The 27,844-nt window shown below is 43.8% G+C and overlaps 1 protein-coding gene across 15 annotated transcripts in view; it reads left to right on the top strand.

Moving 5' to 3' along the window:
- LOC110260784 (uncharacterized) overlaps positions 1–27,844 on the top strand; it is a 566,816-nt gene that overhangs the window by 377,141 nt on the left and 161,831 nt on the right. For 4 of the 15 annotated variants that reach the window (XR_014804179.1, XR_014804178.1, XR_014804186.1 and 1 more), the window contains 3 exons: positions 4,572–4,717; positions 8,267–8,326; positions 26,017–26,150. The gene's annotated coding sequence lies outside the window, so the exon portion shown is untranslated. Of the gene's footprint in view, positions 1–4,482; positions 4,718–8,266; positions 8,327–15,987; positions 16,175–17,806; positions 18,047–19,274; positions 20,284–26,016; positions 26,151–27,844 lie in introns of those variants that run through there. The other 11 variants (XR_014804177.1, XR_014804188.1, XR_014804187.1 and 8 more) reach the window with 7 other exon arrangements.

Genomic DNA, 27,844 nt, shown 5'->3' with positions numbered 1-27,844 from the left:
TTGGCATTTGTCTTCTTCCATCAGTTGGTTAAAAGGAACTCTCCTGCAGGCATAGGTGTGAGCTGAGGGAGAGGCACTGGAACGGTTGATGATGGCCATTCCTGGGAGGGTATCAGAATGAGCCATCAGCAGCCATGCGTCTAGCAACTGGGGGAATCAAGTGCATTGAGCTATAGCATTCCCTGTACCATCATCCCCACCAAATCTGTTCTGCTTTCATTCTTTTTCTTTGGGTGGCACCACTATCCGTCTCTTTAGTGACTTTGTAAAGGTTAAGTCATTCTTGATTCCTTCTTCTCCATAAACTTTGCTCCTCCATCCTGAATGCGTTCAACCACCAATTGCTGATTGCTGTTTCTCTAGATTTTTGTTTGCTTGTTTTTGCAGGGGGAGCTGCACCCATGGCATATGGAAGTTCCCAGGCTAGGGGACAAATCAGAGCTACAGCTGCTGGTCTGCTCCACAGCCACAGCAACACCATATCCGAGCCACATCTTTGACCTGTGCCACAGCTCAGCTCACAGCAATGCTGGATCCCCGACCCACTGAGTGAGGCTAGGGATTGAACCCACATCCTCATGGATACTAGTCGGATTCATGTCCACTGTGCCACAATGGAACTCCTTGCTAGATGTTTATAGACTCTGCTGTCCCTTCCTTACTGACTCTGATTAAAGCAGTTGGAATATACAAATTAGAACTTAAAAAAACACCAACACTCCAGCCCCAGTGTAAACAACAGGCAAATGATGGCCAGACTGGCAATAAGAAGAATTTAGGGAGTTCCTGTCGTGGCTCAGTGGTTAACGAACCCGACTAGCATCCATGAGGACGCGGGTTCGATCCCTGGCCTTACTCAGTGGGTTAAGGATCCTGCGTTGCCATGAGCTGTGGTGTGGGTCGCAGACGCGACTCAGATTCTGCGTTGCCCTGGCTATGACGTAGCCTGGCGGCTATAGCTCCAATTCAGCTGCTAGCCTGGGAACTTCCATATGCCGCCAGTGTGGCCCTAAAAGACAGAAAAAAGAAAAGGAAAAAATGTAGAAGATTAATGCAAGGAGAGAGATGGTAGAAGCTTAAAGGTTGTTATAAGTTGGAATGTAGGGAAGTAACTAAAATTCATCAATATTAATAAGGCAGATTTGATAAGCTGGGGGTGGGTGGCAGAGGAATGCAGAATGACTTTTAGGTGTCATCTTGAACAAGGTGGATAAAGAAAATAACATTTATTGAATTCTAGGCCTTGTGCTGATTAGGTACACATGAGATCATCTGGGATGCAAGAGACCTGTCTTTCTTATGTTTCACTTATTTTAGGAGTTAATTGGTTTAACTTTGGATTTCTGCATCTAGCTGTCTATCTGGAAAAGAAAATGTTTAATTTGGCTATGAGTAAGTATCAGTCTTGTAGATAACATTCTTTAGCCAGCATACATTTTGATGTTTTTCATGTCATCTGTGTCTGTAGAATCTAACCAGTTCCTGGCACATGGTGGACATGCAGCACTTACTTGCTGCCCTGACTTCAACTATGTTTAAAAGTTAAACCATTGTTTAACTGAACTATTAAATAATTACTTGGTAGCCAAGACCATGGGCCTCCATGAACCACACATAAGTTGTTAGGAAGCTAAGTGGGCCACATGATCAGAGTAGCATTTGGTTCCTATCCATCCCCACCTTCCGTGTTTTCTGAGTTGGAATTAACTCAGAAAGTCCAGGGTGGACTCTTACTCACAACAAAACAGCCACTGGATTGCTTGGAAATTAGCTTGGATAATTCTTCATCGTAGAGGGCTCGGTCAGAAGAGGCAAAGAGAAAGAGAATTTGGCTTCAACATTCCCAGTAATCTTCCTTAGCTTAATAATAGCACTGCTCTACCAGAGCCATGGGATGCCAGAATTGGAAGGGCCTTAGAGACCGTAGAATGCAGTCTCTTCCTCTTGCAAGTGAGGACAGTGAGTGAGACCTGGTGAGGCTCATAAGCAGATTTGCCCAATATTTCATAGCTACTCAGTGAGCGTGTGGGACCCAGCAGCCAGCGCTCTCTCTGGGTCAGGAAGCGTAAATTGACTAATGCGTTTCAGACACTTTGCTAATTTCTGGTGCTGCAGAAATCGGGCCCTGACCTCTAGTCTCCTATATGATGGGAGAAAGACACACAATCAGATTTTCACATCATGGATTCAGTGGTAGGAGATGGATGCAATATAGCTAATTGCTGTCATTTGTTGAGGACTTACGCTGTCATCTAGGATTTGGATGCTCACTTTCTGTAGCTTGGTTCCTTTAATCTCCTCGTGGACTGCTTTGTCGCTTCCTTCCTGGCCACCTCGAAGCTGTGACGGAGAGTGCAAATACACAGTGCGAGGATTTCCTCAAACCAAAAATCCATGTTCAGGCCGTTCCCTTTTGCTCCAAGTCTGACGATGTCTGCTGCCCGGATTGTAGGAGAACACTAGACCCTTCTACCGTGAATAGGGCCACAGGGGAATAATAAACAGCTCTGGGAACCTCACAAAGGCTAGTACGAGGGGAAAGATCTGTGGTAGTCTTAGCAGATGGAGGGGCAGCTGGCCATGTTTATGACATCTTTGGGGATCATATAGGAGCCTTATAAGACCAGAAGTTCGTATTTAAGCTAGTAAAAGGTCTTTTAAGGTTTACAAGGCACACAGCAGAGTACTGGTTGGAGTTTCTGACACCTAAGCCACGAAGACGGCTTTTATGGCTTCATAGGGATTGACTGCTGAAAATCTATGACAGTATCAATTTGCGTTTTTGACAATTCCCTAAAGATATCATTCTCATGTCCTAAAATGCTTTGTGGGAAGGCCGGGCAGTTGGCTGTTAAAATCAAGGAATTTCAGTGAAAACAGAATCAAAGAGCCAAGGTTTACTTTGAGATTTTTCCTGATCCACATGGGGAAAATGTTCCCCGTATCCTCAGCCATTCCGGGGAACTGATGTCACCTCAAACAAGCTCGCCTCCCGAGGTTGCTTCATAACAGTTTGCATGTTTTCAGTGCTTATCTCCCTAAAACGTTCTCTACCAACAAAACAAATGTGTTATATAATTTGATAGTAAGAGTAGTGTCTTTAAGGACTCTCATTGTAAGCTCTCCCCTTCCCCACTTGATCATTTATTATTTACTAAACACTATTCTAGGCCCTGGGGAAAAAAAAAAAAAAAAACATGGAAAAATAGTCATAGTTTCTAACTTGAAGGAGCTTACATTCTACTTATGAAGATGAGTGTGTGTAGAAAACAAATGAAATGATTCTGATACTAAGTAAGGGGATGGAGAAGAGAAAAGAGGGGGATGAAGGGAAGAGAAGTTCGTGTGAGTGTCTGTGGGGCACGCAGTGGTGCTGGGATTCGCTACCATGATTAGGGAGGGCCTCTTGGTAATTGAGATTGTAATGCAGAGAAGGACACAGCTTGACGGGATCTGCGGCACAGAAGCTTAAGCTGAAAGAACAGCAGGTGCAAAGACCTGAGAGAAGAAGCAGGAATGTATTGTTTGACTTTCAATTTATGGTTTTAGATCCCTTTTTGCTAATAAATATTTTGCAAGGCCTGAATATTTAATTTGGTATAAATCTGCCATCTAGAAAGAACTCCTGCATAAACAGCAGGAAGACCAGAGTAGCAGAAATGGAGTCATGGGGGGTAGGGGTGGGAGGGATGGAGGGTAGTGAGGAGAGGGGCAGCCAGAGCTGCATCCTGAGACCAGCTAAGGAATCTAGATTTCACTCTCAGTTCCCTTAGAAGTCACTGGAGAACTTGAGCAAAGGAGACATGGTCTGAATTCTTTTGCAAAGATCACATGATTGCTGTGTGGTTGGGGTGGGTGGGGGCAGGTCAGGGAGGCCACCGAAAAGGCAGGTGATGAAACACCCAAAGTTGTAAGTCATTGTAAGTCAACTGTATGCCAATAAAAATTTTAAAAAAGAAAGAAAAACATGTTTAAAAAGGAAAGAAAAGGCAGGTGAAGGTCTCCAGCTAAGAGATAATTGCTGAAATCTTTCTTATCCTTCAAGGCCCAATTTAAAGGTATTTCCTCAGTGAAACTTTTCCTGACAGAGCCTCTCCCTTGCCACCAACAGATGGAAACAGTCCCTTCCCAGGGCTTCTGTAGCAGTTTGCACTGCCTCTCAGGGAATCTATCAGCCCAAGTCATGATTAGTGAGAAACTGACGTGCATGTCTCCGTGTAATTCACAAGTTATTACAAAACAAAGGTGCGCCTAATCCATCTTGGTCTCCTCAACACTTACTAGTGGCCCTGATTCATAATAAGTGCTCGATAAACATCTTAAAGTCGTAAACGTGTGAGTGAATGGATGACGGAATGGCACTCTGCTCAGCATTCTACAGAAAGAATCCTGTTGCTGGTTTTCCGAGAGTACTGAGGCAAGTCTTTTATTAACTTACTAGCTTACTGATTTAACTCCTGCGGAGTGAGAAGGTGGCAGTGCGAGTAGATGGGTATGTCTGTTTCCTGAAAATACCATTTTGTTGGAGGGGTCGTTTTGCAAGCTGAATTTTTAAATTTTCGATTTACAAGGTAACTATGAAGTCATAGATAGTCAAGGCAGAACATACCCATCTAAGGAGCTGCTATCCTGCCACCATCCGTCACTTTGGAATCCGCCCGCCCGCCCCAGCAGTGCGCCCCAGGCTCCCAGGTGAAGAGGGGGCCTTGTGTTGGAGGTGAGTAAGACTCAAACCCAGAATTTTCAAAGAATCCCACAGACTGAATCGCTTTTAGAACTAGGGATGCTGGCCAATTTCATGCCTTTTTGTAATTCTGGTCATTCACAGTATTTAAAAACATAACATTTTTTGTAGTGTAAAATTCCCACATCTCTATGTTTCAGCAGTGGTAAAAAAAAAAAAAAAGCCCAGGGTTGGAGTTAGGTTGTTCGAGATGGGAGTGGGGCTCCCTGGATGTGTGTTCTCGTGCAAATCCCTTCCCAGAGCCGAGATGCATTGCTTCGCCTGTAAAGTGAGAAGAGCAGTGCCTGTCTGCTGCGTTTCAGAGAGGGCTCAATAAAATAAACGTGTGGAAATGCCTTGCCCGTTGCCGGCGTGTGGGAGTCCCTGCCCTGCTCCCACCCTCGCATGCCCAGAAAGCTCTCCACGCCTCCCGAACAGAAGCCTTCCACGTTTCCGCACTTGTCTTCTTCTCGAGCACAGGAGGGGGTGGTTTAATGAAAAGGCAAAAGTTAGAAATGGAGACACTTGACTCTCTGGCAGGAGTTCTGGCTCTGTTGCCAACCAGCTCTGAAACATTGAGTAATAAACTATCTATTTGGATTTATTTCCTCATTGTAAAAAAACAAAAATAAAAACAGTATGTTGGTGATAGGTGGAAGCTAAATTTCCGGTGGTGAGCACATTGTGAGCACATTATAGAACTGCAACGTGGTGCACATGAAACATGAAATGTTATCACTCAGTGTTACCTCAGTAAAAAAAAAAAAAAAATTAAAAATAAATATTTTAAAAAGGTTATTGGATTGGATTGATTCTAAGGCCTCTTCGACCGTAATTACTTTTATGATCCCAAGTGTCTAAAAGAGCTAGGCAGCAAAATTTCAACAGTGTTTGTTACCATTTGCATGATGATGTCCTTCACGGAGGAAATTCCTTAAACTAAAAAAAGCAGAACAAAAGCAACAAAAATTATTTTTTGCTTTGTTGATCATTAAATTTTGTGGTTAGGGAAAGTGGGTTTCCCTCCGCATAATTATACCTGCAGGCATAGACGTATTTATTAATAGTTTAAGATCACACTAAGATTGGACTAGAGCTATTTTATTATTACACTAGGTGTCATAATTGACACTAAGTAAGTAGCATTGAAGACATTTAAAGGCTGGATGAGTCCTTGAAATTCAGTGGTGACGTTTATTCAAATGAAATAACCATTGTGCTGATGATGGCAGGAAGGAAATTAGAATCAGGAATTTGTTCATATTTTAGTTAGCTAGATGATTTTTTTCCCTTTCTTAATATATTGTGGCTGGGAGTTCCCTGGTGGCTCAGCACATTAAGGACCTGGTGTTGCCTCTGCTGTGGCTCAGGTCATTGCTGTGGCACATGCTTGATTCCCTGGTCCAGGAATTTCTGCATGCTGTGGGTGTGGCCAAAAAATACTGTGGCCGAAAAACTTGTGGAGAAGATAAAATCCTGCTATTATCCTTTATTTTACTTTTTTTTTTCCTTTTTTAATTTAGGTAGAGTTGACTTATAAAATCCTGTGTTTAAAAGTTACTAGATTAGAATCAGCAAGTGAATTCAGCAAGTTATTGAACATGAGGTCAATTTATAAAAATTAATGATATTCCTATATTTCAGATACAAACCAACTGGAAAATGAACATTTCAAAGAGGATGTCATTTGGATGGCATTAAGTGACATCAAATGTCTAGAAATAAATCTAATAAAAGATGGTCAAAACCTCTATGGAGAAGATTATAGAAAGTTTTAAGGGAAATTAAAGAAGAGCTACTTAAGTAGAGAGACAGGTCATATTCATGGATAGGTAACTAGGCAAGTAGAACAAAAGGGGAGGCTCCAGAAAAGACCCACACATTGTTGCCACAGCAAATAACAAATGTAATACTGCATCCAGTACCGAAAAGTCTTGTCAGTAACTATCACTGGGTCAATTGGCCATTCATGCGGAAAAAGTAAATCTTGACTCCTCCACCTCACATTGTACACAAGTATCAATTGCAGATACAATATATACCCTAAGGATAAAGTAATGGAAATTCTAGAAGATAACATAAAATTGTATTTTTAGAACATTGGAGAATATGAACATTTCTGAAACAGGACATGGAAAGTGCTAACCACCAAAGAGAAGGCTGACAGATTGACAGATTGGGCATTAAAACTAGGAATGTCTATCATTAAAAGGGAACTAAGATTGAAACGGCAAATCAAAGAGTGGGAGAAGATAGAAGATGTGCATATATGATAAAGTGCTTCCATCTGTAATATATGAAGAACATCCACAGGCACCAATTAGAAAGATGGAGCAAAGGGAATCCATATGGCGAGTAAATATATTAAAAGATACTCAATCTCATTTATCAATGAAATGCAGATACAGCTACAGTATATTCTGTACATCGGCCAGAATAGCCAGAATTAAAAAGACTGACATCACCAAGTGTTGTGACAATTTGGGGCAACTTGACCTTTTATGTATTGCCTGGGGCAGTATAAACTGGCATAACATCTTTGTAAAACTGTTTGGTGGTGCCTAAGGGGCTAAACATGCACAGGATACTACAAGTCAGCAATTTCATTGCCAACAGAAACACCAATTGAAGGATCTTCATAGCAGCACTATCCATAGTGGCCCCGAGCAGAACGCAGTCCAAATACATATCAGTAATAGAATGGATAAGTTAATTGTGTCTTTATAATATAAGAAATTGTACAATAATGAAAATCTGCTCCTGCTATATGCAACAACATGGGTGAATCTTATAAACATCATAGGACTTAAAACCCAACACTTAGGAGTACATGAAGTTCAAGGGAGACAGGACTAATCCATGTGGTTAGAAGTCAGGAGTGTCTGCCTTTAGGGAGAGAAGGTAGGTAATGACCTAGAAGAGAAGCAACAGGGGCTTCTGAGGTGCTGGTAACGTTCTGGTTCCTAATATGGGTGGTGGTTATCAGGGTGCATTTGCTTTTTAGAAATTCATCAAGATGTCCACCTATGATTTGCATACTTTTCTTTCTTTTTTTTTTTTTTTTTTTTTTTTTTTTTTTTGTCTTTTTGCCTTTTCTAGGGCCGCTCCCATGGCATATGGAGGTTCCCAGGGTAGGGATCGAATTGGAGCTGCAGCCGCCAGGCTATGCCACAGCCACAGCAACGTGGGATCCGAGCCATGTCTGTGACCTACACCACAGCTCACGGCAACGCCGGATCCTTAACCCACTGAGCAAGGCCAGGGATGGAACCCGCAACCTCGTGGTTCCCTGTCAGATTCGTTAACCACTGAGCCACGATGGGAACTCCTTGCATACTTTTCTTAATGTGTGTTATGTTTCCATTAAAAATATATTTAAACTACTGGGAAAAGCTCTGCTTTTTTTTCAGGGATGCTCACATAATAGCTTACCAAAGAGTAAACTGAGAAGAATCTTCGAGATGATCTAGTCCAGGGGTCAGAAAACTATAGCTCTTTTTTTGGTATAGAACATGAACTAAGAATGTTTTTTACATTTTAAAGGGTTGTAAAAGAAGAAAGAAGAGGAGAAGGAGGAGGAATAAAATGTGCAAGAGAGATCAGGTATGGCCTTCAAAGCCTAAAATACCTACTATGTTTTCCTTTAGAGAAAAAATTGGCTGGACTTTTCTGGTTCAGTACCCTTCCTTCATACAAATGATGAAAATGAGGCCACAAGGAAATGACACACCCAAAATCATTCAGCAATTTGGGAGGAGAACCAGGACTGGAAGTTGTTGTTATGTATTATTGCATCCCATGGTACTAATTAATGAACTTAAGCTGTGTCTTCAACCCAGACTTCTCTACAGACCTGGGTACCCATCTTCACATTGCCCACAAGCAACTTAAACTCAACTCATCATCTTCCTCATCTATGCCCCCAAGCCTTCTCTTCGTCATTCATTCCTGTCTTAGTATCTACCTCCCTGTCCAGTTCCCCACTCAGGACCCAGTGGGGCATTTCAGCAACTTTTTTATGTTCCATAGCCCAAATTTAATTGATGACCAAGACTTGTCAATTCCATGTATTAATATACCTCACAGCTATCCTCTTCTCTATTCTGACTGCTTCTGCCATAGATCAGAACTTCTCTTTTCAGAACTGTTGATTAGTGTCTGCATTGGCTTTCCTGTCTTGCTTTCTCTCGCCTTTCTTTCAGTTTCTCCGCAACCGGAATAATCTTACTGAAGAGGAGATTTGGCAGCCCATTAAGCAGCTGGATTTTAGTAGTGGGTTAACATCAAGATCCGCCCCCCCCCCTTTCGATTTAAGCCTGAGTTAAGTTTCGAGATCATGAAAAATAATTTCATTCCACACAATGTAACCCAGCATTGTTTCTTATGGTGGTAAAATTCAAAGTATTTCATCCTCCTAGTGATGTATAGGTTTGACCTACCATATGCATTCATTTATTGATTCATTCTACTCAAAAACTTGTGCTGCCCTAGGTTTCTGCTTTTTTTCAGGGATGCTCACATAATAGCTTACCAAAGAGTAAGCTGTGACCAGGGGTCAGAAAAGATGGGCGGCTGAGAGTGGCCACGCCTACTCATCTGCATATGGTCCATGACTGCTGTCATTTTACCTCAGGGTGTGAAAAATCAGTTTCCATCCGCTAGAGGTGTTTAGTATAGTAGCTACTAGCCACATATGGCTACTTAAAATAACTGAGATGGTAGAAAACTAAAAATTCAATGCCTTGGTCGTAATAGCCACATTTCAAGGACTTGGTCACCACATGTGGCAGGTGGGTGTCATTCATATTGGCCGTGCAGCTATAGAACATTTCTGTCATTGCAGAAGGTTCTCCTGGATGGCTCGCTAATACCTGTGGAAGAATGGTTGTGTTCCTTCACATGACACATAAAGTCTTTTAGGGTCTGATCCCTGCTTTGTTCTTCAGTCACCCCCTGCCACTGTCTTCTAGAGCTCTGTATTCCTCTCTGTGTTTTTAGAGCTCTATGTTTGATAGTGAAGTGTTGTAACTCCACAGCGCAATGCTGTGTGTGCCATCATACTTTCGCTCTTGTGATATCCTCTGCCCACAAAGTCGGCGCCTATGGCAAACCTCCGTTCCTTCAAAACCAACTCAAATGTTAGCTCTTCTGGGAAACTCTTCATGCTCCTCACCCTTCATTTCAGTCTTAGTGCTTTCTACACCGTAGACATATTTTTGCTGTATATTTGTAACATTTATTGAAATTTGTTTTTATGTTTTTCCCCCCTGTGGACTGTGAAAGATCCTTAAGGGTAAGGTTTATGTCTGGCTCAAGAGTCAGCAGACTTTTTCTGTAAAGGGTTAGATAGCAAATTTTTTTTTTTTTTTTTTTTTTTGTCTTTTTTCTATTTCTTTGGGCCGCTCCCTCGGCATATGGAGGTTCCCAGGCTAGGGGTTGAATCGGAGCTGCAGCCGCTGGCCTACGCCAGAGCCACAGCAACGCGGGATCCGAGCCACGTCTGCAACCTACACCACAGCTCACGGCAACGCTGGGTCCTTAACCCACTGAGCAAGGGCAGGGATCGAACCCGCAACCTCATGGTTCCTAGTCGGATTCGTTAACCACTGCGCCACGACGGGAACTCCAGCAAATATTTTTGACTTTGAAATCCAGGTAGCCTCAAACAGGATTATTCAGCATTGCTGCTACACTGTGGAAGCAGTTACTGACCAAATGTAAATGAGGAGGCGTGGCCAGCTTTATCCAAGAGACATCATTTTCTGACCTCTGGTCAGGGACAATCATAATACCTTGCTTAGTACACATTTTTTTAATAGAATGAATGAGTATGAGAGACCAAAATGATATATCATCAGGGTAGTGGAATACTTAAAACTTTACCACCATGAGAATCAGTGCTGTTTGCGGTTTTATTGCCTGTGATTAATTTTCTTGATCTTGAAACTTAATCCCGGTTTAAATAAAGGGAGGGAGCGAGAACTTGTTTAATTCACTGTTAAACACCCATTTTAAGCACATGTTTGACCATATGACCAATTTGAGTGTTCAGATATTTGATAGTTATTTTAATATAACTGTTCATAATCTTAGGCACTTTATTTTTAAGCATCTAGAGAGGGCACAGGAGAGTTAAAGGCCTCTGCCTGTCACCGGGTACCGGCTCTTCTGGGGCTCATGGAGGGAGGGACCAGCTGCTCCATCCATCCAGACTGGAGGGGGTGGCGGCACAGCTGTAGCCTGGGAGCCCCAGCCTAGCCACAGGAGCCCCTTGTGCAGGAGCAATTACCAAACTAAGACGCTGCCTGCTGGAACCCTCCCTACCAAAGAATGCTTGGCTGCTTTCTGGGTGTCTGTCTGGATCCTGATTCCCCAGGGGTTGGAAAACCTGCCATCCCAAACACTTTCCCCTGCCTTTGCCACCAAGTGAGCTAATGGGACCAGGGCTCTACCTGAAAGCTCTTTTTAGCTCTATTGTGTGTCTGAGCCAGGGGGTGGGTGGAGAAGAGGGAGCAGCTAGGAGCCCCAGGGATGTGTACATTGGCTGAGGCTAAATGTGCATTGATTCATACCAGTACCAAATCGTGGCCTGAGACTCCATGCCTGAGTGGATGCTAATTATATTTTTTCTCACATCCTGCCTCAGGCCAGAGCCCAGGCTGCCAAGTGTAAGTGTGGGCCGAAGAACTTTTTTCTTGTTAGTTTTTTTCAAAATCCTTTGTGTGTTCAAGTCTTTTATAACACAATTGAATGCACATTAGGTGAATTAAGTAAACAAGGGACTGGCCAGGGATTAATCTCCAGAAATTCAGTTACCTGATCCCTTTTGAGCAAGAAGACTTAAATGCCTGCTCGGGGAAGACAGACCCCCATGCTCTCAAGTCTGGAAATGCCCAGCCCTCCAAGTTCTCCAGACTGTGCACATGGATGGTGCTAAGAATCAGGCTGACCTGCGTTTCAATCTGAGCTCTGCTACTTGTTGGAGGTGTGACCTTAAAACAGTCTCTTGATCTCTGTGAGCTTCTGTGTCCGCATTGTGGAATGAGTAAGCTAACACCCACCTCATGTCCTAGAGCCACAGGAGAGCAGAGGAGGGACACTGCACTGGGAGCGTAGGTTCGCAGCCGCTTTGAGTTGGGATCTTCATTTCTGCTGACTGGGCCTTACAGCTTCTGTTAGGCAGGAACACATATGTCTTCCTGGCCCTCAGAGCATCATATCTGCAGTGGGGCCACCTCACCATAGACACACAAGAGCTACTTGATCAAGGTTATTTTTTAGGGTCTTCCATTGGCTATTTGATTTATCATGTTCATTTGGGCCAAGACAGGAGCTTTGTAGCAGGTCATGCTGCAACCAAACAGCCCTTCTTTATATCACTTGTTCTTGCTTCCTACACATGATTTATTTATTTATTTTGATCCTGGCCATTTTTGTCACCTAGGTCATCTCCCCTGTCTCTCACCACATCTCCCCTTTTCTGGAGAAATGCAGGCCTCTTGCAGGCAGAGTGGGTTTGAGTGCTTTTAAGTACATCCATCATTTGGTTTCTTCACCAGACTCACCACTTCTTAATACATTCAGTGACATCGTGAAATATGTGGACTCTTGACTGGGCCAGGGGGCTTCCACATTAAAAATGTTCTTGAGGCTTCTGTGAGGGTTTTTTTCATGTGATTGAGGGAGACTGAAATACGTAGATGAATGAGTGGGATCCAAGAGCATTTCCCAAAGGCAGGCTTTAAAAGTGAGCTTGTGGAAATGTGTGACCATTCATTCAGCAAATGGTTATTGAAATGCAAATCCACCCAGCCCACTAGAACTAAGCATTTCGAGGGCTGGGGTTTGGATGGTTGGTTCCTAGCTGTGTCCCCAGGGCCTTGAACAATGACAAGCTTGAGAAATTTTCATTGAATCAATAAATGAGAGCTTTGTACATCCCTCAGGGGATTATAGCTGTACTCACAACTATGAGAAAATATGGACGCATGGAAGAAGGAAGACCTTAGTCAGTTCAAGGGAAGTGCAAGAAACTTTATTAAGGAGGTAGCTTGAGCTGAAGGCTTGAAGAAGGCTCAAGAGTTTTAAAGGCATAAGGGGTGGAATTCTAGACAGAGGAGCTAGTGTGTATAAAGGAGACATCTAGGTAAGACAGTATGGTATGTTCCAGGGACTGTAAGTAGTTGGAGGCAGCTGGTATGTGTAGGGAATAATTGGGCAGAATGTCAGAAATCAGATCATGAGTAACCTTCTATGACCTGTGAAGAGTCTGGACTTTATCCTTGGGCAACAGGTGAGAGGTAAAAGTAGGAAAGTGACAACATATATTTTAGAGAGGCATCTCTGGAGGACTGATTTGAGAGGGTGAGACATAGAGGCAGGAAGACATGGAGATGGTTGCAGTGGCTTAATGAGTGGGAAAGGAGAGGTGCCTAAAGCACTGCAGTGCAGGGGAATGGTGAAGGGGCGGTCTTGATAGGTTTCTAAGAGGTAAAATTTAAATCGCTTGGGTGCAAAATCATTAAAAACAGAAAGTTGCAGCCCCTCAATCAATTCGAGTGAGTTTACAGAGCCCCTTGAATGAAGGGGAGGCTGGGTCCCACTGAGGAGGAGCCCCAGGACATTGCCACAGTTTTTTGCTGTTAATCTTTCTCCCAGTCTTTCTCAGAGGGACTTACAGCTTTTTATGAGGGTCACTCCATCAGGAATAAAGGAAATAATCAGACCCTTTGGGGACTGCTGGACACTGGCTCTGAACTGACACTAATTGCAGGAGACCCAGAATGTCACTGGTTCACCAGTCAGAGTAGGGGCTTACGGAGGTTATTTGGTTAATGGAGTTTTAGCTCAGGTCTGAAGCTCCCAGGTCCCTGACTCCATCCCGTGGTTATTTTCTCAATCATAAAATGCATAACAGGAATAGATGTACTCAGCTGCCGGCAGAATCCCACTCCCCACACTAGTCCCCAGGCTGTGGAGCGGGGGTGTTAACATGAGAAAGGCCAAGTGAAAGCCGTTCATACTGCCTCTGCCTAGAAAAATGGTAAACCGAAAGCAGTGTGACATTCTTGGAGGGATTTCAGAGATCAGTGCCACCATCAAGGACCAGAAAGATGCAGGAGTGGTGACCCTCACCACATCCCCGTTCAGCCAGTCTGTTTAGCCGGTGAAGAAGACAGATTGATCTCGGAGAATGCTGGTGGCCTTTTCCTTCCACCTGATATCATACGGGTGCATTACATTGATGACATTGTGCTGATTGGACCTAGTGGGCAAGAAATAGCAACCATTCCAGACTTGTTGCTAAGACATTTATATGTCAGGATGGCAAATAAGTCTAACTAAAACTCAGGGACTTTCTCTCTCAGTGAAATTTCTGGGGATCCAGTTGTGCGAAGCGTGTCAAGAAATCCCTTCCAAGGTGAAGGATAAGTGCTGCCTGTGGCCCCTCTCATGACCAAAAAAGAGGCACAGTGCCTGGTAGGCATATTTAGATTTCGGAGGCAACATATGCCTCATTTGGGTGAGTTACTCCAGCCCATTTGAGTGAGTTGAAAAGTTGCTGGTTTGAGTGGGGCCCTAAACAAGAGTAGGCTCTGCAGTAGGTCCCCAGGCTGCTGGAAAGCTGCTCTGTCAGTGGGGCCATGTGCTCCAGTAGATCCAGTGGTACTTTAAGTGTCCATGGCAGATAAGGGGTGCTATTTTGTTGTTTGGAGACCTCTGCAGGTCCCTGCAAGTGCATCAGAGCACAGCCTTTCTATCCTCTGTGAATCACTCCTCTCCTTTTGAGAAACACCTCTTGTCTGAGTAGAGACTGAGCAGGTAAGCATGGGCCAGCAAGTTACCATGTGACCTGAGCTGCCCATCAGGAACTGTGTTGTGGACCCACCGAGTCATGAAGTTGGGTGTGTGCAGAAGCACTCCAGCATCAAATGGGCGTGGTACATACCTGATCAGGCCCAAGCGGGCCCTCAAGGCACAAGTAACTTATATGAAGAAGTGGCCTAAATACCCATGGTCCCTATTCCTGCTCTGCTACTTTTTCTCTCCCAGTCTGCACCTGTGCCTCAGAGGAGTTCTCTGTCATCAGTTGACAGACATGGGCCTGGCTTACAGATGGTTCTCCTTGCTCTGCAGTCACCACCCCAAAGTAGACAACTGCAGCTCTACAGTCCCTTTCTGAAATCTCTCTGAAGGACAGGGGTGAAGAGAAATTTTACTGCTAGGAAGAATTCTGAGCACTGCACCGGGTTGATCACTTTACTTAGAAGGAGAAATGGCCAGGCAGGCAATTATATACTGATGTATGGGTTGTGGCCTTTGGTTTGGCTGGGCTTAAAAAGAAGATGATTTGGAAATGAGTGTCAGGGAATTTTGGAGAGGTATGTGGATAGACCTCTCTGAATGTACAAGAAACATGAAGAAATGAGTAGCCTGGGCTGAATGCTCATCAAAGGTGACCCCAGCAGAGAATATATTAATACTCAGGTGGATGGAATGTCCCTTTCTCTGGATACCAGTAAACCTCTTTCCCCAGTGACCTCTGTCATTGCCCAAGAAGCTCATGAATGAAGGGGCCCCGATGGCAGGTTTGGAGGTTATGCATAGACTCAACAACATGGACTCACCAAGGCCAGCCTGGCTACAACAGCTTGGGGGCCCATCTGCCAGCAGAGACCAACACTGAGCTCTCAATACAGTGTTACTCCCCGGAGTGATCAGCCAGCTGTCTGATGCTGCAGGTCGATGACACTGGACCTCCCATATCGTGGGAGGGGTAGCATTTTGTTCCTACTGGAATAGTCACTTAACTCTGGATACAAATGCGCCTTCTCTGCATGAATGCTTCTGCTAAAGCTAGGATCTGTGGACTCACAGAATGCCTCGCCCACCATCATGCGGTCCTACACAGCAGTGCTTCCGATCAAGGAGCTCACTTCACAGCAAAAAAAGTGCAGCCACGTACCCGTCTTGCTATGTTCCCAGCCATCCTGAAGCCAGTAGCTTGGTAGAAGGGTGGAATGGTCTTTTGAAGACTCAGTTACATGGTCAGCCAGCTGACAGTCTCTTAGGGGGCCAGGGCAGGGTCCTCAAGAAGGCCGTGCATGCTCTGAATCAGCACCTAGTTCCCTGAGAACCAGGATCCCCCGGGAGGGCAGTGGGGGGGGTGGAGAAGGAGAGTGTGCCAGGCACCACTCACTATTGCTCCTAATGCCCGCTAGCAAAATTTTTGCTTCCTGTTCTGCATCTTTATGCTCCACTAGCCTAGAGGCCTTCGCTCCAAAAAGAGGAGTGCTTCCACCAAGAGAAAAAACGACGATTCTTTGAACTGGAAGTTACGACTGCTGCCTGATGCCTCTGAGTCAGCCGGCCAAAGGGGGAGTTACCGCGCTGATTGGGTGACCCATCCTGGCCACCCAGGGCACGTGGGACCGCTCCTCCACAGTGAAGGTGAGGAAGGGTATGTTTGGAAGGCGAGGATCCCCTAGGGCATTTCCTGGTAGCACCGTGCCCTGCTTTCGCAGTCAGTGGAAAACTGCAATAACCCCATCTGTGGAGAACCAGTAATGAAGCAGACTCTGCAGTAATAAAAGTTTGAGTCACGTCCACCAGATGAAGAATCATGGCCAACTGAAACACTTGCTAGTGGCCAAGGGACTATGGAATGGCTAATGGATGAAGGTAGTTGTAAACACCAAGTTACAACCACGTGACCAGTTATAAAAATAAGGACTGTAATTGTCATGAGTATTGTTCAGAGCCTATGCATGTATTTGTTTTCTTCCCTCTCTTATCTCCTTATCATAGCATAAGAAGTATTGACTTTATATCATAGTACTTAAGTATTTTTAACTTTATGTCATGGTATTTTAGTTACGAACAATCAAGGGGAGGGATAAACATCACCCAAGGACTTTATCTTCTATTCTGGGGTAGGGATTAGTATATTTTCAGTTGAATGCAGGATAGTTGTAACATATCAGGTCTTGTTATTGTTTTCATTTGGACCTTAAGTATGGTTTAAGGAGATGCAGGTGGATGCCAAGCTGCCAAGGGGTGGAGTTGTGAAGGTTAATTTTACTAACCTTAAATTTAAGTTCTTTTGACTGGGCCATAGGCTGCCCAGATAGTCACACATTCTTTGGGATGTTTCTGTGAGGGTGTTTTTGAATGAGATGAACATTTAAATTGGTAGATGGAATAAAACAGATTGCCCTCTGTAATGTGGGTGGGCCTCATCCAAACAGTCGAAGACATGAATAGAACCAAAAGCCTGACTTTCTTCTAATTCTGAGTAAGAGAGAGTTCTTCCTGGCTGATTACCTTTAAACCAAAACATTATCTTTCTTCCTGCCTTTGGATTCAAACTGGAACCCTGGCTCTTCCTGGATCTAGAGCCTGCCGGCCTTCATACAGGAACTGTAACCAATCATTGCATCTCCTGGGTCTCCAGCTTACCAACTTACCCTGCAGGTCTTGAGACACTCCTGCCTCCATAATTGTGTAAGCTAGTTTCTTATAAAAAATGTCTTTATGTGCGCGCGCGCGCACACCCACACACACACACACACACACACACTTATGTGGAGCCATAAAGTTGCATGCCTTAAGATTTATACGATTTTTTTAAGTTGGAATTGAATTAATATGGGCAATAAGACTAGTCTTTAAATGTCTTCTAGAGACCCTAGACCTTCTTCTCCTGTCCTGCCTCCTTCCCTCCTTGAACCAAGGAGGACACCAACCCAGAGATTTGTAGATTATCTTTTTTCTGCATCTGCTTTGCTTTTTCCTCCCTTGGATCTTACCTTGGATGAGCTGCGTCTCTCTCCCTTGTGTATCAGTGACTTCAGGCTAGTATTCATGGGAATGTAGCCAGTACATAAAACATTCAGGAGCCCTCTCCGTCAGCATGGGGTTGTCCAAATGCATGCAGGGGTCCCCCCAATAGGCACACTGTCCTCACAACACCCATTCAGCTGTTGGCTGGCTACAACTTGCGGATTCCTCTCTTGACCTATTACCAGATGCTTCTGACCAGTCCTTTTCATTTCATTTGTATGTTTGTATAATGCAATGAAGCATATCCTTGCTGGGACTGCAGAGCAAATTGGTGGCATGCCTTCCGAGAGTTCCAAGGTTGTCATGGGCACGACAGCAATGCCCTGCTCTAACTAAAAGTCTGCTATAAACTCCCTGGGGAGTTCCAGAGGGTGCACGTTCTTCATTCTTTTGGATACGCAGCAGACACCCAGAGTGTCCTGAGGTGCCCTAATAACAAAAGCCCGTTCCCTCCACATACCAGGGGGAGAAGAGGACCAGGTCAGTTTTATTTCCTTCGTGATCTGCTGAAATCTCTCTCCGATTGAAAGTCGTCTTTTTCATAACACTGAAAAGATGTAACATTAGCTTAATCATTCCCAAATGAACCCTGAAAAATATTTGGAAACAGTACACTTCTACAACATCATTTGGGCATTACTAGAAAGTTTCAGCCATTTGCTATAAACTTGTGCTTTTAAGTGGCGACCATGTGGTCTGCTTCCAGAACATCCAGTTCTTTCTTTTTTATAGAATTAAAACCCCTGACACTTGTTTTAAGACCTAAGAAAACCTTTAGTGCTTAGCAAAATGCAGGACCTGGCATGGTCATAAAGAAGATATGTTTGATTTTACTCCTTGAAGCCATTAAAAAAAAAGACACAAGATACTGTCCGTAAGAAAACTAAAATGGCAGCTTCAGCTTCTTCCCAGAAGTCCCTGGGAAAAGACATCTAAGGTCACTTCTTAGTCTCCTGAGTACCAGGAAATCAGTATTACCCGTCCCCCCTCCTCCCCATCTAAAGCAAAGAGCAGTGGGGAGAGATCCAACTTTCAACAGAGTCTGTCTTGACTGAGGAAGTTAACACTTTACGAAAAGGATTCTGTCTTCTTGCAGGGCTCTTGCAAAGGACCCTTGCCAAACCCAATCCCAAGACAGAAAAAAAAATCCTTCTCCTAAGACCTGGGAATTAGTCACCAACTGGCCTTAGCGACTAGACCCGTGAAGAAAGCCTTCAACTCATGCAGCCTAAGGGGCCTAATTAAAAAACAACCAAATTCAAAATGAGAGTCTGGGTGGGAAATGAAGGAGAAGATTCGGATGCCAGGGAGAGATGGAAATTCACCCTGGAATCCAGCACCTGTGAGATGAGGAACCAAAGCTGCTAGGAGGGTAACTCTCTTTTGGGAACATGAGGGAGACAGATTCTCAGTTCCAGGCTACTCGGGATTTAATCCTACATTGAAGGGAGGCATTGATGTGTCATTAGCAGCATAGTCCTACCAGTCTGGCTTTAGCTTCTCTGGGTTTGGGGAAGCATTTAAGCAGAAAAAAAAGGGTTGATGGGGTGGGAAATAGTTGTAGAATAATTTACACCACATCCCTTCACGTAACCTCTGTTGCGTATTGATTTTTTTGTGTGTCTAGCAGATGCTCTGCACAAAAGAAACACTTCAGCCCCATACATACTCTATGTTAAAATAACTATTTAATTTTGTATTTATACAGGGCTGTGCAATGGCCCAAAGGATTTCAGTGCAATTTGATTCCTTCCAAAGGAATTAAAAGTGAGCAGATGTGAGAGGACATGTGAGCTAATTGGACCACATGATCACACCTTTCTTTACAGCTAGTCAGGTCAGTGGTCTAAGGAACAGAGGAGCTGCAGACCATGGAATGAAGCCAAGGCAGAATGTTAAAACTGAAGTTATGACCGAGTCCTGAAATCCAGTTGATGGGAAATTTTGAAAGGAGGTACCAAATCACCAACTGCGTCTTTATGGAGGAAATGATTCTACGGAACTGGCGATGAATGTGTGACCTCTCAGCCAGATCAAGACTGTAAAAAGGGGGGAATGGCTAATGAGAGGAGACCACAAAGAAGGCACTGTGCGACGGGGAGCAGAGTCTCCCCCCTGCCCGGAGAATCTGCTGAGATGGGGCGCGTTCAAGGCGGTGTGGCTGTAGACCTGCCTGGGGAATCTGTAAGACGGTGAGGGCTGGCCAGCGTGTTAGCTTTGGAGTCAGGAGAGGACTCTGTGTTGGAATTGGCCTGTACTCCAATGCAAGAGGATTTCCTAAGGATCAGATGGGACCAACCCAGAGAAAGAGATGGGTCGTCTAATCCTTGAAGAACAGACGGATCCCAGCAGCAAGAATCTGGGACGGGAAGAGGCGAGAGCAGCCACTCAAAACTGATGTATAGCCACATCTTCCAGAATCAAGGGATCTGCAGGGAGAGGAACCCAGTGCAGAATGTCTTGGAAACCTATGGAAATACCCACAAAGAGATGGAGTCTGCCAGGCCCAGAGAATAGGAACCCACCCAGTGCGGTTCCATTACTCTTCACCAGTTCTTTCTGACCTTCAAGGGGTCGGAACCTGGTGGCCAGCTAGGGTGGGGGTGGAGAAGAAAAGCATGAGGTAGAAAAACTCAGAATAGATGGATCAACCTTCTCCTTTCTGACTGCAGTTTTCCAAAGAAACCCACTGTATATAATCCTAAAATATATCCAAACTAAGAAGGAAAGAGAAGCAACCTTAAATCAGTTTAGGAATTTTTAATGATATCTTAGACTCTCATTAAACTTTCTAAACTATGACTGTGCTCTCTAAATTTAAAGTGTTTATACAGGAGTTGCCCTCGTGGTGCAGCAGAAATGAATCTGACTAGGAACCAGGGGGTTGTGGGTTCGATCCCTGCCCCCGCTCAGTGGGTTAAGGATCTCGCATTGCTGTGGGCTGTGGTGTAGGTTGGAGACATGGCTCGGATCTGGCGTTGCTGTGGCTCTGGTGTAGGCTAGCAGCTGCAGCTCCAATTTGACCCCTAGCCTGGAAACTTCCATATGCCGCAGGTGTGGCCCTAAGAAGCAAAAAATAAAATAAAATAAAATAAAATAAATAAAAAATACTAAGTGTTTGTACAACTGTTTATTACCTAAGTGTGGACAGAAAGTTCATGGGGTGTGGATGTGGGCAGATCCTGGTTTGGAGGGATCCTCATTAAGAAAAATGTAAAATTGTGCTTATAGGAAAAGAAATCACAACAAATTACAGATTCTTCAAAGCTGACAAATAACACACATATATCACAAAATAAAAATTTTGTTAGCTGCCTGGCATATTGATGTAATATTTTTTCTAATTAAATTTTCAATTGAATTTTTTTTTTTTTTTTGGTCTTTTGTCTATTGCCTTTTTGGCGGTTCCCAGGCTAGGGGTCAAATCAGAGCTACACCTGCTGGCCTACGCCACAACCAGAGCAATGTGGGATCCCAGCTGCATCTGTGACCAATACCACAGCGAACGGCAATGCTGGATCCTTAACCCACTGAGCGAGGCCAGGGATCGAACCCGCAAATCTTCATGGATACTAGTTGAGTTCATTAACCACTGAGCCATGAGAGGAATTCCTTGACTGAATATCCTTTCATAGTGTCTTCATATGACAATGATTTATTAATACTGTTTTCTGCAAAGAGAATAGAAAACTGTATTGATCAACTTTATTTCTAGCATCAGTACTGTAGGTTTTGTAGGTTTGTGCCCTACAAAAAATAGGTGTAATGATAATTTTATTTCCTCTGTTTTCTCATTTAAAAAAAAAGAAAAATAGTAGGTGCATGTTGTATTTTTACTTATATAGACTGCAGTGTCAGGTTCGTTGTGAGTAGGCATTTATGGGAACTGAATCTTCTACTTACAGTCTTATCTATGTGATGATTAGAGAAGCTTTCAGCAGACTACTTTCTGGTTCTGTATGGTTCAAACATGGTTGCCTGTCTCCCACCTAAGCACTGAAGCACATTCATATCTAGACACAACCTCTGGTTTGTGCCTTGTTTTGTATTTGGTAGGAACACCAGTGAGTTAGCCTGATAAGCAGTAGAAGCAAAATTCAGACGTGTTCCTACTTCCATGGAACGTTCAGTCTCCTAGACAGAAACAGAAGAATCAATTTACTGCCCTAAAAAAGATGGGAGATGTGTTTCAGGGGAAGGGAGCTTTGCTTTGTAAGAGTGCACAAGGAAGGAATTATTCTTTGGTAATTATTATTTAATAGACGATGGACTAAGTATGAAACAGAGAGCCAGGTCCCGTGGGTGGTCGCAAGAAGCCTGTCCAACTCTATTTGAAAGCCCTTGGTGGGATAACAGAGCCCCTGCCTTATTCCTGGATCTCATTTCTCCCTCTGCATTTTGTTTTGGACTTTGTGCTTAGCGTCTTGTTGTCAGGCACTACTTCAGTCTACTTTGCTCAGCCCCTAGTGTCGATTTCCTGGAGAAGCTGGGGAAACACAGGCAAGAGAGCCCAGTCTGCTTTGGGTCTTCAAGACTCCGGTGAACTCAGGCTACTTCTTGGCATCTCACAGCCATCTTGTACTTAGGTTGGGCTTCTTTCTTAATTAAACAACCTTTCACAATCACCCTTACCTAATTCTGCATCACTGAAACAATTCTCACCCCATAATACACATTCGGGGGGTGGGCGTTATTGAGAGAGACAGGACGATTGAATCAGCAAAGGAACATTTGCCTTAAGTAGTGGGTTGTTTTTTTTCCAAAGAATGTATCTTCCTCTTGTGAGCCTTTGGGATGCTTGCTAAGCTATAGTTCCAGGTAACCTATATTTAAAAACCTACTTCTGTGTGTGTGGCATACTTATAACCTGCTTCCTAAGGAACTAGGGTGCTTGTTTAGAATATAGCTACCATATGATCCAGTAATCCCATTCCTGGGCATCTATCTGTATTCAAAAAGATACATGCACCCTAGTGTTCATTGCAGCACTATTCACAAGAGCCAAGACATGGAAACAACCTAAACGTCGATCAGCAGAGGAATGGATAAAGAAGATGTGGTACACATCCACAATGGAATATTACTTAGCCATAAAAAGGAATGAAATAATGGCATTTGCAGCAACATGGACAGACCTAGAGACAACCATTCTGAGTGGAGTAAGTCAGACAAAGACAAATATCATATGATATCACTTATATGTATAATCTAATAAAAATGATACAAAAGAACTCATTTATAAAACAGAAACAGACTCACAGTTTTCAGAGCTAATCTTGTAATTACCATAGGTGAAACTGTTGCGGGAAGGGAAGAACCGGGAGGGTGGGCGTAGGATATACACACTGCGCATAAAGTAGATGATTAGCAAGAGCCTCCTGTACCACACAGGGAAATCTACTCAATAGTTTGCAATAACCTGTATGGGAAAAAAAAATGGATATATTTATATGTATGACTGATTCACTTTGCTGTACACCTGAAACAAATACAACCTTATAAATCAGCAATAGTCCAATAAAACTAAAATTTTTTTAAAAGAGGAAAAAATGAAATAGAGATACTAAGCTTCACTCTGGAATGATTTCTCAGAGGATCTGAGGACTGGGATCTGGTAGTATGAATTTTTATGTAGCCTTTCAGGTGAATGTTTTGTGGATTAAAATTTGAGAACGCCTTTGCTAAGGATAGTCCATAGATGTCCTTCCCAGTGCTCAGCATCAAGAGCGAAACTGGATACCCAGACTCCATGACACTCACATGACAGCTACAGGACAAGGGAGCAATCTCAGCTCTATAAAACAGTCTATGAAGGAAACTATAAAATATGCTAAATTAAAAAGGCAACAGCATGAAGAAAACAGCACAGGTACAGGTTTATTCTTCTAGCAAAGGTGTCCACACACGGGGTACCAATTCAGTAAACTACAGCACATTCATGCAGAGAAACACAACGCGGTTTTATAAAAGAATCGAAAACTAGATGCTGCTAAAATATGTTAAGTTTAAAAAGGCAAATTTTGGAGTTCCCGTCGTGGCTCAATTGTTGATGAACCCAACTAGTATCGAACCTTACTAGTATCCATGAGGGTGTGGGTTCGATCCCTGGCCTTGCTCCATGGGTTGAGGATCCAGCCAGCATTGCCATGAGCTATGGCGTAGGTCACAGACACAGCTACTCTCCCATTTTGCTGTGGCTGTGGTGTAGGCTGTAGCTATAGCACCGATTTGGCCCCTGGCCTGGGAACCTCCATATGCTGCAGGTGTAGCCCTAAAAAGACAAAAGACAAAAAAGAAAAAAAAGAGACTAATTCTAAGCATATATATAGCATATATATGGTGTACTGTCTTTCACCTGAGAAAAAGGGGGAAAGTAAAGTAGGTGTTTATATTTGCTTGTGTTCCCGTAAAGAAATGCTGAAGGGATACAGGAAAAATCTGCTAAACGCTGCGACATACTGTTTGCAGTGACAGCCTCATCTGCTCACACTTCTCTTCACTCTCTTTGGGCAGTGCCTTCCGCACAGTCCCAGGGCATGTCCATGTAATTTGCTTTGGCCAGTATGAAGCAGGCCGAATTTGAGAACTGCCTTCTCTGGCTGCTCTTCTAGTCTGCTCAGTGCCAGGTGGCGAAGCTGATGGGCGATGCGAGACATGTGACCCAGCCGCCTCCCTCGCTTCCCAGCCCCTACCCTAGCCAGCAGCATACTGGCTGCAGAGTGGTATGGAGTTAGGAACCTATTGTAGGCATTAGATCTTACATAGTTCAGAGTCATTAGCCAGAGACTACAAAAAAAAGTAAGTCTTTGGTTAAGAAGTCTATAAAGGTCTGCTGCTTTTGTATCTGTGCTACTCCTGAAGTCACTCAAGGTCAGCAAGGCAGATTTTTAAAAAGAAAACATGAACACAAAGCAAGAGAGACGGAGGCCAAACTGGAAACTGTGTCTGTTTTCCGTTCCATCTAATCCCTTTTTTATGGAGCCATACATGTGCCTGGCCCAGGACTCAGGGAAGCAAAAGTGGCGGTGGGGGGAATTCATGGGAGCTGTAGGAGCTGTGGGTCTTGCTGCTGTCCCACGGCAAAAGGGTGAGCCTATGGATCAGTGACCAAGTGCCTGGGCCACGTGGGTGCCTGGGACTCTGCACCAGCATTCCAAGCATAATGGCTACCACTTCACTTCTACCCTCCAGATAGCATGCCGATATCCTATCTTGTCCACCCCAATCCAGAATTGCACAGGGAAGGGGATTCTAGGAAATGTTCTTGCAGTTGGGCTAAGCAAATGCAGTGTAGCCACCACACCAACCTAGATCACCACCTTCTAGCCGAGTGGCCAGCTGATCCCAGATGTATGGCGTGTACTTGGGAGAGTTCCACCAAGATCACCCAGACCAGAAGAACTGTTGAGCTCACAACAGAATCACAAGCTAAATTATTGTCTTAAGCCACTAAGCTTGTTGCACAGGAAAAGCAGATATAAGTGGATGTCCAAAAATGATGAGCTGGGACGATAACAGATGGAGACAGGGTAGGAGCTAGACTTCTCGATGTATACTTTATTCTGTAAGACATATCGTTTAAGTTCTTGAGCCATGTAAATGTACATAAAATTAACTTTAAAAATATCAGAAAGGGATGTGGGATGTAGTGGGCAGCAAAAGGGACCGTTTAAAAGGGTGTAGGTGTAATTCAGAGAAACCGGTGAGATGTGTGTCAGTCAGTTGAGTTCCCCAACCTTGTCCATTTGAGATATGGAACATGCATCCACCCAGCTCCTCTGTCAAACACTCTTCTCAGAGTCAACCAGTTTTCTTTACTCCAACCTATCTTCAAGGCCTTGGATTCCATCTCTGAGGTGTCTCACCCTCGCTCTTTCTTTTTGGCTGCACTTGTGGCATATGGAAGTTCCTGGAGCAGGGATAAAATCTGAGACAAAGCTGCAGCCTACAAGCTGCAGCTGCACCTCCAGCTATGGCACCATTGGAGCCTCAACCCACTATGCCATGGTGGGAACTCCCTCTCAGGTGTCTCTTAAATATGCCATCTTCTTTTTGTCTCCACCAGCATCACAGTGGTCCCGACTGTTCCAACAACTCCTGTCCCTGCTGCCGTATTTCCAGCCATTCTCTATGTTTAATAGGAATGATCGACTTAAAATAGAGACTGGATCATGTCATCCCTTCTTCCCATCTTCTGCCTGAAGCCTTCAGTGTCTCTTCATTGTGTTTGGAATGTATGCAAACGCCTCATTCCAATGTATATGATCTTGCAAGATGCTACTTTAGCCAGCCCGTCCAGCCCCCAGCGTCAGTCTCCCAGCCCTACCCACCCTGCCAGACCCCAGTCACAGCGGTCTTCTTGCAGGTCCTCACTTGGGCTCTTTTATGCCTTTGGCCTTCGCATACAATGTTTCTTATTCTTATGCCTTTTGTTTCATTCTCTTCTGCAGACTAGCTCCAGGAGGGCAGGGCCCTATCTGCCTCATCTGTCCTTGTATCCCGAGTCCTAGCAGAGTATTTTGCATAGTGGGCCCTTGCCAAATACTTGACAAATGGATGGATGAATGAAGCAAGGAGGACTGAAGTAAGCCATCTCTTTCCAGTTGCATTGGAGTTTCCTATTTTTAAGTATTCTGTTTCTTCTCAGATTTGCTTATGCCTCACTTCACCTCGGTCTCTGTCGCAATATCTCTTCCTCAGAAAGGCCCTCTTTGACCCTTGCACAGTCTGCACTTGACCCTCTCTAAGTCCTTATTCATTTATCACTCTCGGAAAAGATCTTTTTATGTGTTTATAACAGGGCAGGAACTGTGGTTGGATAAAGAGCTGTATCTGCAGCACCTGGAACAGTGCCTAACACATAGGAGAGGTCTGATGATAAATACATAGATACACAGATAAATGAAACAATGGATGGTGCAGGCCGTGTCTTGCTCTTCCTACCCTCCCGCTGAGGACTTGCTGTCCTGACCTTGAGTTCCAGCCTAGCCTTTGGAGCCCGGCTACCCCTAACAGAGGTGCCCATTGCTAAGCATGTCAGAGAAGCATCTCTTCTTCTTTTAATTTTATGGAAGTATAGTTGATTTACAGTGTTGTGTTAATTTTTGCTATACAGCAAAGTGATTCATTTATATATATATATACACACACACACATTCTTTTTCATATTCTTTTCCATTATGGTTTGTCACAGGATACTGAATATAGTTGCCTGTGCTGTACCCTGGGAGCTTGTTGTTTATCCGTCCTGTATACACCAGTTGCTTCTCCTAATCACAAACTCCCAGTCCTTCCCTTCCTTATCCCCCACCCCTGCTTGGCAACCACAAGTCTATTCTTTACGTATGTGAATCTGTTTCTCTTTCATAGGTATGTTCATTTGTGTTGTATTTGAGATTCCGCATGTAGATAATATCACATGGTATATTTTTCTCTTTCACTTCACTTCGTGTGATAATCTCTAGGTCTGTCCATCTGCTACAAATGGTATTATTTTGTTATTTTTAATGGCTGAGTAGTATTCCATGGTGTGTGTGTTTGTATGTGTACATATATATTCACACACTGTGCCATATATATTTATATATTATTGTGTATATGATTTACATATATGTATATGTCTTGGCTGTTGGGAATAATGCTGCTATGAACATAGGGGTACATATGTCTTTTATAGTATTATACATTATTATTATAAATTTACTGTAAATACTATCAACAAAAGTATAGTATTGTCTGGATATAGAGCAGCATCTGCTTTGAATTCTGTGTCTCTGGGCTTCATCCACGTTCTAGAACTCATCTTCCTTGCTCTTCCTTGATTGCTCCTCATTTGCCTGAACCATGGCACAGTTTCCCTAGAGCTGTGGATGCCATTCCCGGCCTGCCACAACGAACCTTCTCTCTCACTGTGTCTCCCCACTTCATCTCTTTGAAAAGTCTGAAGCCTGTTCCTATTCCCATCTGCAGCTACTTCAGCTTGTTATATATAACTGACCGCACCTCTCTGAGTCTTGAGATATGACTATAACATCAAGCCCCCCCAAATTTAAGGAAATTCAGCAATGCCTCCTGAAGCTTTCATTGTGCGTTTAACATTACATCATTCATGGAAAAAGCTGCATAGAATCTCATAACTTGAGTGTATCACCGTGTATTAAACCATTTCTCTACTAACAGCCATATATGTAGCAGCATATGGAGGTTCCCAGGCTAGGGGTCCAATCGGAGCTGTAGCCACTGGCCTACACCACAGCCTCAGCCATACCAGATCCGAAC

This window comes from Sus scrofa, chromosome 5 (assembly GCF_054392235.1).
Source record: "Sus scrofa isolate SSC_HxYL_T2T_F1_AM1 chromosome 5, Sscrofa_HxYL_maternal_Yorkshire_Landrace_v2.0, whole genome shotgun sequence".
Classification (NCBI taxonomy): Eukaryota; Metazoa; Chordata; class Mammalia; order Artiodactyla; family Suidae; genus Sus; species Sus scrofa.
Note: the sequence above shows the minus strand (reverse complement) of the source record. Positions and strands in the feature narration are given on the sequence as shown.